At 41.0% G+C, this 13,684-nt stretch overlaps 1 pseudogene; it reads left to right on the top strand.

Annotated features, from left to right (window-relative positions):
• Window positions 1-8,196: 8,196 nt before the first annotated feature.
• LOC102506641 lies at window positions 8,197-13,327 on the top strand (annotated as a pseudogene).
• The last annotated feature ends 357 nt before the right edge of the window (window positions 13,328-13,684 follow it).

Below are 13,684 nucleotides of genomic sequence, written 5' to 3'. Positions count from 1 at the left end.
AATAATTTTAAATGAAGAGTGTGTACCACATCTTTCAGGAATTTCAAATTCCTTAAGATCACCTTTGTATCATTTCTTTTTCCTTTCCCCCCTCCACGTTTGTATTTCTCTGATGTCATCTTGCAATTTTTTTCTACCTCTTACGTATGTGACTTTAGGGTTTCTGTGCCAAGACCATTATAACTGACAAATATCCTTTGCAAAAGAACATCCTGTCCATATGTTAGGCTTGAGGTGAGCCCTGTGGTTTAAAACATGACCTGACAATGAAGCAGAGCATTTTAAGCTAGTTCCAGCCCACACATGTCAGTAGGAATGTTAGGGGTATTTTACCATGTCCTTCTCCCATTAAAAATTCTTTGTATTTATATCCCTATGATAACTTTATTTCATTTTCCTCCATTTTCTATTGCAAACCTCTTTAAGAATGTACAATGGAAACTGATGAACTCTTTGGCCTGGGATATACTCTCTTCAAATGCTGACTGTTTCTCACTTCCCAGGTCTCCACTTCTAACTTCCCACTCTCTCCCTCCGTATCTAGGAGTATCCTCACAACCTTCTCACAGCCCAGTGTTTCTTTTCTTAGTCTTAAACAATTCTGAGAAAAATTTCCTCCTACTTACTTATTTTTGGCAACCCATTTATCTGACCATTCTTGTTGCACATTTTTGTCTCCTCACTGTCTTTGATTCCTTCCACCTTCTGGAAACCAAGAATTCTACAGACAGAACCATATTTCATACTTACCTCCTCTACTCTTTCATCTCTCTGCTTCTCCCTCTGAAAACCAAGCTCACCATTTGCTCTTTCAACACCATTTTCTCTCACCTTCCTCTGTTATTACTCTTACACCTTTCTTTTACCAACATCTTGCACTGTTAGCTCTCCTTTATCTTCTTACTAGTTCTTCTGAAAGCCTCCCACCCATGTCTGATATTTATTACAATTAATTTCTTTCTTTTTAAAACATTTTTATTGAGTTATAGTCAGTTTACAATGTTGTGTCAATTTCCAGTGTACAATTAATTTCTATCATCATCCTTGATAAATTCAGAGGTGACACCCCTGACATTGATTATTCCACATACATAGCTGAATTGTAGGAATCTACACAAAGTAAGTAGCATTTTATAATTACACCCTGAGGATGGTCTATAACATGTGTGGCTACCTGTCTCAAGGAACCACCGAAAAGGTTTGGAGCTTCTTACTTAGCAAGCAGAAGGATTTATAAAGGCACAACTTAGCAGACAGAAGATAAACGCTACTAGGAAATTAACCATTCTTCAAGGTTCTTTCCTTTAAGGTAAATTCAATAATTCTGCCAAGTTACCCAAAGCCAAATTTTCCATGTCAAGTTCCCTCTTACTCTCTTACTGCCTGCTCCACAGTATTCTGACACTATCTTCACTAGACGCCAAAGGAGCAGTGGTTCTGTTTGCCTAGTTCCTACTTCTGACAGAAGTTACCCACCACATTTCTTGCCTATTTCCTTTTACTTTCTGAGGAAAGATCTGCTTAGATTCCTATTCTCAGGGATCTTGAGTTCAAGAACTACTTTCTTTACAATCTCCTCAGCCTTACACTTGGATTCCATCTTTAATGTATTATTTAAGCCAGTCTGAGACCTTTAGTCACCCAAAGTACTTTCTTATTTCCATATTCAATAATTCTTAAGCAATATCTTGAATCATTAACTCAACATTTTAACATATTAAGTGCAACACACAGCTGGCATGCCAAAACCTTATGCAATAAAAAAAGGTATTTCTTCCTTCATTCAATTTTTTAAATTAAACTTTGTATTGCAATATAATATACATACAAAAAAGAAGACAAATCTCATGTGTACCACTCAATAATTTTTTAAAATTGATCACACCTGTATAACCACCATCCAGGTGAAGAAATAGAACAACTCCTGGGAAAACACACTTCGGGGCCCCTCCCAATCATTCTCCCATTCATTCTATCCAAAGGTAATCACTAATCTGTTTCCTTTTTGATTTTCTGTCTGGATGATCTATCCATTGTTGAAAGTGGGGTATTAAAGGTCCTTACTATTGTTGTACTGCTGTCTCTTTCCTCAGATCTGTTAATATTTGCTTTATATATTAAGGTGCTCCAATGTTGGATACACAAATATTTACAACTGTTATATCATTTTGATGAATTGACTCCATTACTATTATATAATGACCTTCTTAGTCGCTTGTTACAGTGTTTGGCTTAAAGACTACTTTGTTTGATACAGCTACCTCTGTTTTCTTTTGGCTTCCATTTGCATCGAGTACCTTTTTCCATCCTTCACTTGCAGTCTATGTGTGTTCTTAAAGGTTACATAAGTCTGATAGGCAGCATATAGTTGGGTCTTGTTTTTCATTCATTCAACCAATCTATGTCTTTTGACTCTAGGATTTATCCCACTTACATTTAAAGTAATTATAGACAGGTATGAAATCACCATTGCCATTTTGTTAATTATTTCTGGTTGTTTTGTAGTTCCTCTCTTCATCTCTTGCCCTTTTTTTTGTGATTTGATGATTTTATGTAGTGGTATGTTTTTATTCCTTTCTATTTATCTTTTGTGTATCTGCTATAGGTTTTGCTTTGTGGTTACTGTGAGGTTTACATAAAACATCTTAGAGTTATAAGATGTTATACATACACACACACACACACACAATGGAATACTACTTAGCCATAAAAAGAATGAAATTTTGCCATTTGCAGCAACATGGATGAACTTAAGAGGGTATTATGCTAAGTGAAATAAGTCAGACAGGGAAAGACAAATACTGTGTGATATCACTTATATGTGGAATTTAAAAAATAAAACAAACTAGTGAATATAACAAAAAAAAAAAAAAAAAAAAACAGGCTTACAGATACAGAGAACAAACTAGTGGTTACCAGAGGGGAGAGAGGAGGGGGAAGGGGCAACATAGAGGTAGGGGATTAAGAGGTACAAACTATTACATATAAAATAAACTACAAGAATATATTGTACACAATGAATATAACTATAAATGGAGTATAACTTTAAAACCTGTGAATAACTATGTTGTATACCTATAACTTATATAATATTATACACCAACCAGACTTCAATTTTTAAAAATAGGGTTTAAAAAAGCTCTACACTTTGATACTCTCTCCCTCCACATTTTATGTTTTTCATGTCACATTTATATCTTTTTCATATTGTGTAGTCACTAACAAATTATTGTACGTATTTGTAATACTTATGCCTTTTAATCTTTATAATAATCAGTGATTTATCCATGACTATTATAATATTAGAGTATTCTAAATTTAACTGTATATTTACTTTTCCCAGTAAATTTTACACTTTCATATGTTTTCATGTTACTAATTAGCATCTTTTCATTCCACCCTATAGGAAAAGATATGTAAGGCAAATACTAATTAAACATAAGCTGGAATGCTTCTATCAATATCAGACTAAATTGTCATTAAGACAATAACAATTATTTAGAATAAAGAGAATCTCTACATAATGATAAAATATTTAATCACTTAGACGATATAAACATGATAAACTTGAATGCATCTCATAAAATGGCCTCAAAAATCTATAAAGTGAAGATGAAAATAATTACAAAGAGAAAGTGACAGTTCTATTATTGTAGTGGGAGATTCAACACATCTCAATGTGATAACACATTAGTGAAAAAATAATAGACTTTAACCATACAATTAAATTAGATTTAACAAGAATATATAGAACTCTACACTTGGAATATTTACAAAAATTAACTATGTATAGACTATAAAGTAAGTCTCAAAATTTGGTAGCAATCAGACTGTGTTCTCTGAAATTATTATTATTAACAAACACTTGCATGGTGCTGATTATGTACCAGCATTGTTCTAAGCATTTTCTAATTATCACTTCATTTAACCCTCATAACAACATGATAAGGTAAGAGTTATTACTATCATCCATCTTCTAGATCAAGAAACTGAGGCAAACAGGTTAAGTAACTTAAGTAACATACCCAAGATCATACAGCTTATAAATGGCGGACCTGGGATTTGCACTGAGGGAGTCCAGCTTTAAAGTTCATACGCTTAATCACTTTCTTGTGCTGCCTCTTAAGTCACAATTAAACTAGAAACAAATATCAAAAAATAATCCTCCTCCTCTTCTATTAGACTAAAAAGTATGCTTCTAAATAACTTATAGGTCAAAAATCAATAAATAATTGAGTTTTTAAAATTTATTAGAATTGAAACTAGTGCGTAACAAAACTTGAGGGAGATAAACATTCCAAAGGAAATGTACTGCTTTAAATAGATACTTAAGGAAAGAAGAAAGGATGCAATAATTCTAGGAAGTATAAAAGTAACATATAGCAACACATCAGTGGTTTCCTGGGGTCAGATGGGATGGGGAAGGGCAGGGGGGAGGGGTTACAAAGGGAAACAAAGAAAATTTGGAGGATGATGGATATGTTCATTATCCTGAACTTGTCAAAGTGGAGTCTTTCTTAAAATTTTTTTTGGAGGAGAGGTAATTAGGTTTTTACTTATTTATTTGTTCTAATGGAGGTACTGGGGATTGAACCCAGGAGCTCATGCATGCTAAGCATACATTCTACCACTGAGCTATACCTTCCCCCCAAAGTGGAGTCTTTAAACTGTTTATTTTATGCCAATTATACCTCAATAAAACAACTTTATAAATGTGTGCATAGGGGAAAAAACATAAATGTTACATATGAGTGTAAAGTGAAAAGTAAAAGTCCCCTCCTACCACCACTAATGTCTTTGAAGTCTTCCATAAGGGACTTCCCAAGCATATCCAAACTCCCATTCCTCCAAGGAGGTAATAACTGTTCTAAATTTTATATTTATTATTCTCTTACTTTTTGTTTTCACTTTACTGCCTATTACATATTTTAAACAATCTGTTGTTTAAATATATATATCCTAGAATATATATACAGGCTATATCATATCATACTGGATATATTTTGCACCTTGTTTTTATTATTCAATATTATGCTTTTGAGATTTAACCGTGTTGATAGGTAAGGTAAAGTTAATTCAACACTTTGCTGCATAATAGCATTCCATTATATAACTATGTGCACTAATACTGTAGCCACCAGCCACGTGTGGCTATTGAGCACTTTAGTTCATCTGAATTTTGATAGCCACATGTGACTAGTAGCTATGTATTTAACAGTGCTCTGCTAGAGTATATACCCAGGAGTAGAACTGCTGGTTCTTACAATGTGCACATATTCTATTTTAGGAAATCATAGCAAATTGCTTTCCAAAGTGTTTTTACTCCCACTCACAGTGTGTAGGAGTTTCTGTGGGTCTACAACTTCACCAACACTTCTAGTATCAAGCTTTTAAATTTTTGCCATCTATTGAGTCTTGTATCTATTGAAATTGTATCTTCTTGTGGTTTTAAGTTCATTTACTTTCCACAATTGTAAATGAGGTTGAGTATCTTCTTATTGTTTATTGATTGTGTTTCCTCTTCTATAAAATGCCAGTCCATGTCTTCAGCCTATTTTCCTAATGGATTGGAGTTTTTGTTATTGTTTTATTCATAGGTATGTTTTATATTCTTTCTATTATCATTTTATCAGTTATATGTGTTGCAAACATATTTTCCCAGTTTGTTACTTGACTTACCATATTTAGTGTCCTTTAATGAACAAAAGTTTAAAATTTTCAACATTGCTGAATTTATGCTTATGAGTTTAGGGTGTTAAGAAATCCTTGCTTGAAATTTGAAACTTCTAAAAATACAGAAAAACTGGATCATTCACACCTTGCTAGTGATAATGTAGAATGGTACTGCCACTCTGGAAAAGAGTATTGCAGTTTCCTTAAAAAAAAAACTGTACATGCAAATACCATATAACCCAGCAATTGCACTTCTGGGTGTTTATTTCAGAAGACTTGTGTTCACACAAAAACTGGAACGCAAATGTTTCTAGCAGCTCTATGCATAATAGACAAAAACTGAAAACAACTCTGTGAAGAAAAATATATTTGGTCTCTGCTCCCAGTTCCTGACACAGAGTTCCTAAAACCCTGGTAATTTCCTGAGTGACAGGGGTGTTAGGAACATCTTCTGTTCTAGTATTTAGTCTTTGATCCTGGTTCCTGACATAGACCTCCTAAACCCCTTGGGGTTCCCCGGATGATAGGAGCACTTTTTGTTCTCATGAGGTGACTCTCGGTGGACTCATGGACAGCTGCAGGATGGGTGCTGGTCACCAGAAAGACCAAGCCATGATTAGAAACTTGAGACTTCCAGCTCCAATCCCCAGCCTCTGCAGAGTGGAGAGGGGCTGGAGATTGAGTTGGTAAGTGATCATGCCTATGTAATGAAGCCTCCATAGGAAATCCCCGCACTATGGAGTTTGGAGAGCTTCTGGATTGGCAAACACAGCTACATGCTGGGGCTAGGAGGGTGGTGCATCCCAACTCCACAGAAGCTCTGGCACTCAGGACCTTTCCAGACCTCGCCCTGTATATCTTTTCATCTGGCTGTTTATCTGTATCCTTTATTATGCACTTTATAATAAACCAGTAAACAAAAGTATTTTCATGAGTTCTGTGAGCCACTAAAGCAAATTGTCAAACCTGAGGACGGGGTTGTGGGAACCGCCAATTCATAGTCAGTTGTTCAGAATTATGGGAAGCTTGGGTTTGTGACGTGTCTGAAGTAGGGAGCAGTCTTGTGGGGATGAGACTTTTACCTGTGGGGTCTGCACTAACCCTGGGTAGTTAATGTCAGAATTGCTTGATGTGAGGGGGGAAACCCCACATATTTGGTGTTTGAAGTCCTGTGGGTAAAATAGAGGAAATAAGTGTTTTCCCTTAAAACTTAGAAGTCCTTTACCAGTTAAACAGATAAACAAATGGTGGTACATCGACACCATGGAATACTACTCAGCAATGAAAAGGGGGTGGGTACTGATATGTGTAACAATCTGGATGGAGCTGCAGAGAATTTTGTTGAGTGAAAAAAGCCAATCCCAAAAGGTTATATCTGTATGACTTGATTTGTATAACATCCTTGAAATGACAAAAGTATAGAAATGGAGAACAAATGAATGGTTGCCAAGTGGTGGAGTGAATGGGGAAGGAGGTGGTTGTAGCTATAAAAGGGTGACATGAAAGATCCTGGTGTTAATGTTCTGTACCTTAAGTGTATCAATATCAAGTGATTGTGGTATCTCAATATAGCCCAGCTCAAAGGTTTTCAACAAAGTGAGTGTGAATCAGAACCATCTGGGGAGCTTTTAAATAAACACACAGCCCTCCACTGGAGTGGGATGGTGTGAGTGCAGGTATTTTAAAAAAGCTTATCAAATGATTTTGCTACTCACACACATTACTTGATGGTGCCAGGGTGCAGGTCCTTAGAGACATTAGATAAAGAAGGATAAGCAGGAGAGTCCTGTTTTAGGGGAAATGGCAAAATAAAGGATTAGATTGGGGGAAACTGGATAGAGGAAACCTTGTGAAGAAGCTATTCCCATAGTACAGATGAGGGATGATGCAGATCTGGATGGTGGTGCTAGCTGCAGGGACAGGATTCTGTTAGGTTTATGTCACAAAAAAGGAGCTTAACTTCTCAAGCAAGCATCTTAACCAGTACTGACAGTAATCCCTAATGTCCATAGCTGGGTAAAGGATATATTTTTAGGTCTGCAATAAAATAATTACATGGTCTTGCCTTGCAAAATTAGCAAGTGTCCCCACCACAAGAGAGAATACCCATCCCCTTCCCAGGGGTCCACTCCCTTTCTCTGAGGCACATTTAGTTCCAGAAGGACCTGATGAGACCCTTTATCAATGACCTCACCTGCCCCATCTCCCAAGTCCCGCATTTTCTCTGAAAGGTCCTTGTAACTCAGATTCAAAACCACTTATCTAGACAAGGCTGCTAAACAGATACTTCTCTCCTAGACTTGGCCCAACTTCCTCTCCTCCTGGAGACCAGAAAGCACACCTGGACAGAGTCAGAGCAGGACACTCTGCTGTGACCTCTCTGGCCACAGCCTCTCACCAAGGAGTGGTCACCTGTCATGAGCAGTATTCAAAACCAGGAACCAAGGTGTGGTCCAGACTCCTTTAAGCTCCAGGGTTTGGGGGCTCCAGGTGAGTCCCCAGAGAAGAGTCCAGAAGAAGAGGATGGAAGGGGGGTGGTCTGCCATCGGAGGGTGGGGGCAGATTCCTCGTCTGCCTCATTGTCAGCCCTATGCTTCAAGGTAAGATGGGGAGAGAACAGGGAAAGATAGGAATGCTTTTCTGGGAAAAATCTGAAAACCCTCTCATCCCCAGAACTAGAAAGCATCTAAAATAGCTGGGTTAAACACTTCCTTTCTATGTAGTATCTACGTTTTGTCTTCCTTTGGGGACAGATGAAAAACCCCTCTCACTGATCGATACACGCAGCCCCTTCTTATTTGCCTGCATAAGTATCAACCAACTTGTCTATTCTCCCATTTTACCACCTCTCTGATCCCATCCCTTTATGATGTTCAACTTTCCCTTTCTACCAAGATTAGTAACTATGAACAGGGTAGCTTGGGTCCTGTTGACAGTAACATAATTCCTTCCCCACCTTACTTGGGGAGATCTTGTAGAGGAGGGGATGTGGAGGGGAAAGGATGACATTTTCTTCCCCTGAGATATGTTTCTCCTTAGTTTGGAGGTGTGCCTTGTGCAGTAAGTGGTATGGGGGAACAGTAAAAGAGACACGGGAACGGGAGAGAACTTGCTGGGCTATGACTACAGGAATAGCCACAGAGGCATCTGGGCTTGGGGTGCAGGCGAGGTGGCCAGAAGGGCTTTTACGTTTCATCATCCAGCTCCATCAACCACATAGTGGATGATCAGTGAGGTCTTGTCAAGCTGAAGATGCTGGAAATGCCTCCCACAGATCTTGGAGGAAGTCATTGGATTGAAGAAGGTCACAGAGCACAGAACACTGTAAGTAGTCAAGAAACTCACACTGAATATTACATTCCTTAAGTCTCCACCCATATTACACCACACTCATGTTTACTTCTCTCCAAACTTTTCCTTTAGGAAATGAGAAAACATGAAAGTGGGAAGGGAATATTGAGAAACAAAATTTTAGGGGAATTTTGTTGGTGTCTGTGAGGTAGAATCATAAGCTAGAGAGAAAAAAGCATGGTCAGACAAAACCAAAACTTTAGAGTTAAGACTATGAAAGGCACAGGCCTCCCTAGAGAGGCTGTTTGCATACAGATATGGGTAGGCCTATATGGGAGCAAAAGCACAGGAAGAACGGTCTGAGCCCTGACTCAGCTCACCACATCGACTTCCACCATTTGCCTACCAGCCCAGCCCATCCTCCCCAGCCTTGGCAGGAAGAAAGTAGCCTTTGTTAGTCTTGGCACAGGAAGGAGGGGCTCACATGCTCACCCCATGCCTACATTTTGTTTCTCTGAAGAGAGATTCTCAGGCCCCAGCCCTGGCATTCCTCTCACTTAGAAAACACAAAAACCCTATTCCATCTCACAGGGTCTCTGCTCTCTGCAGGAAAGGCAAACACTTTCACCATCAATTGCTCAGCTTTGACCAGCATGGGGTAGACCCTGCTGTCTTCCAGGCTATATTTAACCAGAAAGACTTCTGTCCAGTCATCAACTATAGCATCTCCACTCACGTCAACATCTCCCTCACCCTGTCTGCCACCCTGGAAGTGGCGAGTTTGGACTCCTACATTCTTCCCATAGGCTGCTAACAGGAAGCAAGAACCCTGTCAGCCCAACATTGCACCTGTCCGGTGGTGAGCAGTGAGTTCCCTGAATGGATTCTATACAAGCTAGATGTTCACCTTTGGGGTGGAGGGACATGAAGGGGAATGCTGCAGTGACATTTCTGTAGGGACCATTTGTCCTTGAGTCTTGCTCTTATGGGAATAACCTATTAAAAAACAGATTCCCAGTGGGCTCCCCTGCTGTTTTTTCCCTCCATTCTCTATACAACCTGCATTTTTCTGACCTTTCTTTTGGGACTTGCAATTGAAAAGCTGAACTGTCACAGGGGACCACTTAGGAAACAAAGGTAAGGGGTAGACTAGGACCTAATTTCATGACAGTAATGATCCTGGATGGGTATTCTTTTTTGTCAGTATGCACAACTTCAGCTGCGGACGTCATTTCTGTGGTTAAAGTTGGTATGTAAGCTCAGCTTTCTTCTTCCCTCTTTCTCCTTGTCTGATTTTCTGGCTCTGTTTGCAAAAATCACATTTTGTTGAAATTGACAGGGCCCAAGAGAATACCAAATCCAACCAGAATGGGGCTAGTGCTGGTGACAAATTGCTTTCTGGAATGCCAATCAACTTTGAAAGACAGATGGATAAAACAGGAAGGAGGGCAATACAGTTGGAAGCCCCTAAATCAGCTTCAAGTCCCAAATGTATCTAGCACTTAGCTTAAGAGTTCCTTTGAGCAGGAAGTGAAAGGCCAATAAGATTTTGTTAGCCAGAGAAGAGGGACATTATCACCAGAAAGGGAAGAGGAATCAGAGTTTAAAAGGAAATGTGGTTTAATAAACAAACAAACAAACAAACAAACAAAGCACAATGCATAACAATGTGCACAGTATGATTCTATCTGTATAAATAAAAATGAATACTGGAATATCTGTTTTTTTCCTAGAATGATATACAAGAAACTGTTAGTATTGGGACTGAGTTGGGGGTATGAATTGAGTTGGAGTGAACTGAGGAGGCAGAAAATTACTTTTTATATTATACCTTTCTGGAATGGTTGAAGTTTTATCATACACCCATAGTACATACATTTAGAAAAAAAGTACATACATATGTATGTATTTTTAAGGGACTGGAAGGGCAGGAGATATTGACATAAACTAGCTCCAGGTTTCAGATATAACCATCCCTTTGGGCCCTGTGCTCTAGATCTGGAGTCACCCATCTATCAGCTGGGACCCAGAAGAATGTGGTGATATCAACAAACTCACTGTGACAGCTGAGAACCTGTGGCTCCCAGACATCTTCATTGTGGAATCATGGGTTTCAGGGCGGGGGAGAGCTGGGGGAAGACCCTTCTGCAAGGAGCAGGCCAGAGCAATGCAGGGCAAACCCAGGCACCTGGGCCACTGAAAACTTATTTCAGGGAGGAGCACAATTGCAGCTCATCAACTTATCCCCTAGAAATGAGAAAGCAGTAGGCAGAAGAGATGGTGGAGTGGCAACATGGGAAAGTACTGCCTTAACGGCAAAATTTAAACTGATGTGAAACCCAGAGCATCTGCCTCCCTTCCTTTCTGTTACTTACCATGGATGTGGATCAGACCCCGGATGGCCTCTCTACATATGTGACGATTGACGGTTGCATTGCATATAACAAACCAATGCGGGTGACAAGCATCTGCAGCCTGGACATCTTCTACTTTCCTTTTGACCAACAGAACTAAATGCTCACCTTCAGCTCTTTCCTCTACACAGGTGAGTTGCAGTGGGGGTTCTCACATGGGGTAAAAAATGAGGTCAACCAGTGGGACAACAAAAAAGCACACAGAAGTCTTTTTTTTAATGCATAAAAAAGGGACAGAGGAGTATTTGCTAAATGAGGGTGTGTGGATGGTGGGGTGGGAAGGAGTTGAACATAGGAGGGGACAAGACTTCCTGAGAAAGCCCAGAATTGAAAGGAGGCAATTGGGCAGCAAGGAAGTCATGTTAGTGGGCAATCTCTCTCAGAGTGGGTGCTGAACAGATGTGTGCCAAGTGAGTGTTTGTCTCCCCTGCAGTGGAAAACATGTTGCTGGGCATGGACAAGGAAGTGTGGGAGATAACGGACACCTCGCGTGACACTGGCCACACACAAGGGGAGTGGGAGCTCCTGTGCATCTACAAGGCCACCCCGAAGATGTCTGTGGGCTCCAGTTTTTTTGACCAGATCATGTTCTGTGTAAGGCCAGAGATTCTGGCATGGCTGTCCACCACCATACCTCTCTCATTAGACCCCTCTAAGTCCCAGAGCCTCCCACTTCTCGCCCTAAGACCAGAAAGCCCCTAGGCACCATTACCCTCACAGCCTTCCTCTCTCTCGAGTCCCCCAAAGCAGCCCTCCTCTCTGAATCTACCAGCTCTGGCCTAAGTTTTCTTTGCTGAGTATGGGGAGTCCTGTTAGCCATATGAAAGCTGCTCCTCATCCAGCCCCAGAAAGAGCCCTGTTTGGGTGAGGACATCAAGGAAGGAAGGGGTGGAATCATCCCCTTGGTCTCCCTTTATTCCTAGCCTCCCCTGGCTCAGTGCTCTCTCCTCCCCACAAGGTGGCCATAAGGCACAGGCCCACCCTCTACGCTATCAACTTTCTGGTGCCCAATAGTTTTCTGATGGCCATCGACACCCTCAGCTTCTTCCTGCCAGCAGAAACTGGGAACTGTGCCCCATTCAAGATGACACTTCTGCTGGGCTACAAAGTCTTCCTGTCCACGATGAGCAACTTACTCCCTGCCAGTGGCACCTCCCTCCTCAGTATGGTCCCCATCCCACTGTTGGAAAAAGGAAAAAAAGGAGGCAGGGTAGGCAGGTGAACTGGCTAGATTGGCAGAGGCAGCTGAGGCAAAGCGAGAAAGTGGTCACCTTAGAAAAGGCTCTCTGTGTAAGACAGAGGAAAGAGGGGCTTGGTGGTTCCTCTGGACCTAACTCACTCAGTGTACGCCTTCCTGCCACCCAAGTGTCTACTTTGCCCTGTGTCTGTCGCTAATGGTGGTCAGCCTGCTGGAGACCATCTTCATCACCTACCTGCTGCACCTGGCCACCACCCAGCCCCCACCCATGCCTCGCTGGCTCCATTCCCTGCTTCTGCGCTGCACCAGCCCAAGGAAGTGCTGCCCCATTGCTCTCTGGAAGGAAAATGTGAGCCCAGGCCTCACACCCACCCACCTGCCTGGTAAGGGAAGTCTGCACTGGCCACACTCCCTGCACTAGGCCCAACTTCCCAGTCCCTCACTTCTCTAATCCTGCCTCCTTCACACTTCATGGCTGAGTCTGTCTTCTTCACAGGACAGAAGGCGCCGGGGGAGCTAGGAGGGAAGGAGCTGGGATCCAGAGAGGCAGAGCCGAATGGGGGCTCAGTACTGACAAGGGCCCAACTAGCTGACTGGTGGATGCAGTTCAGCCGCGTGATGGACACCCTGCTCTTCCGCCTCTACCTGCTCTTCCCGGCCACCTTCATCACCACGGTCATCGTCCTCCAGAACACCTAGCAGCAGAGTTCTAACAGTGCAAGAACACTCGGTGTTCAGGTTTCCTCGGCTTCAGCTGATCATCCCAGACCCTGTTCCTCTGCTCCAGTCTGCGTACAATGGTCCCAAATGTGTCCACAATCCTTTCTCCAGCCCTCCTTGGGCTTAAACAGAACCACTGCTGCAGACTCTCAGAAATGACATTATATTTCCAGAAAACAATGAATTCAGAGTATTTATGTGATTACATTAGAAATATAATTTTTACTGGAAAAGGAAGGCTTTATAATAAAGACTACAGGGGGAAGGTATAGCTCAGTGGTGGAGTCTGTGCTTAGCATGATGAGGTCCTGGGTCCAATCCCCAGTACCTCCATTAAAATAAAATAAAAAAACTACCACCCCCAAAAAACTTAAAAATTAAGGCTATA

This window comes from Camelus ferus, chromosome 1, assembly GCF_009834535.1.
Source record: "Camelus ferus isolate YT-003-E chromosome 1, BCGSAC_Cfer_1.0, whole genome shotgun sequence".
Classification (NCBI taxonomy): domain Eukaryota; kingdom Metazoa; phylum Chordata; class Mammalia; order Artiodactyla; family Camelidae; genus Camelus; species Camelus ferus.
Note: the sequence above shows the minus strand (reverse complement) of the source record. Positions and strands in the feature narration are given on the sequence as shown.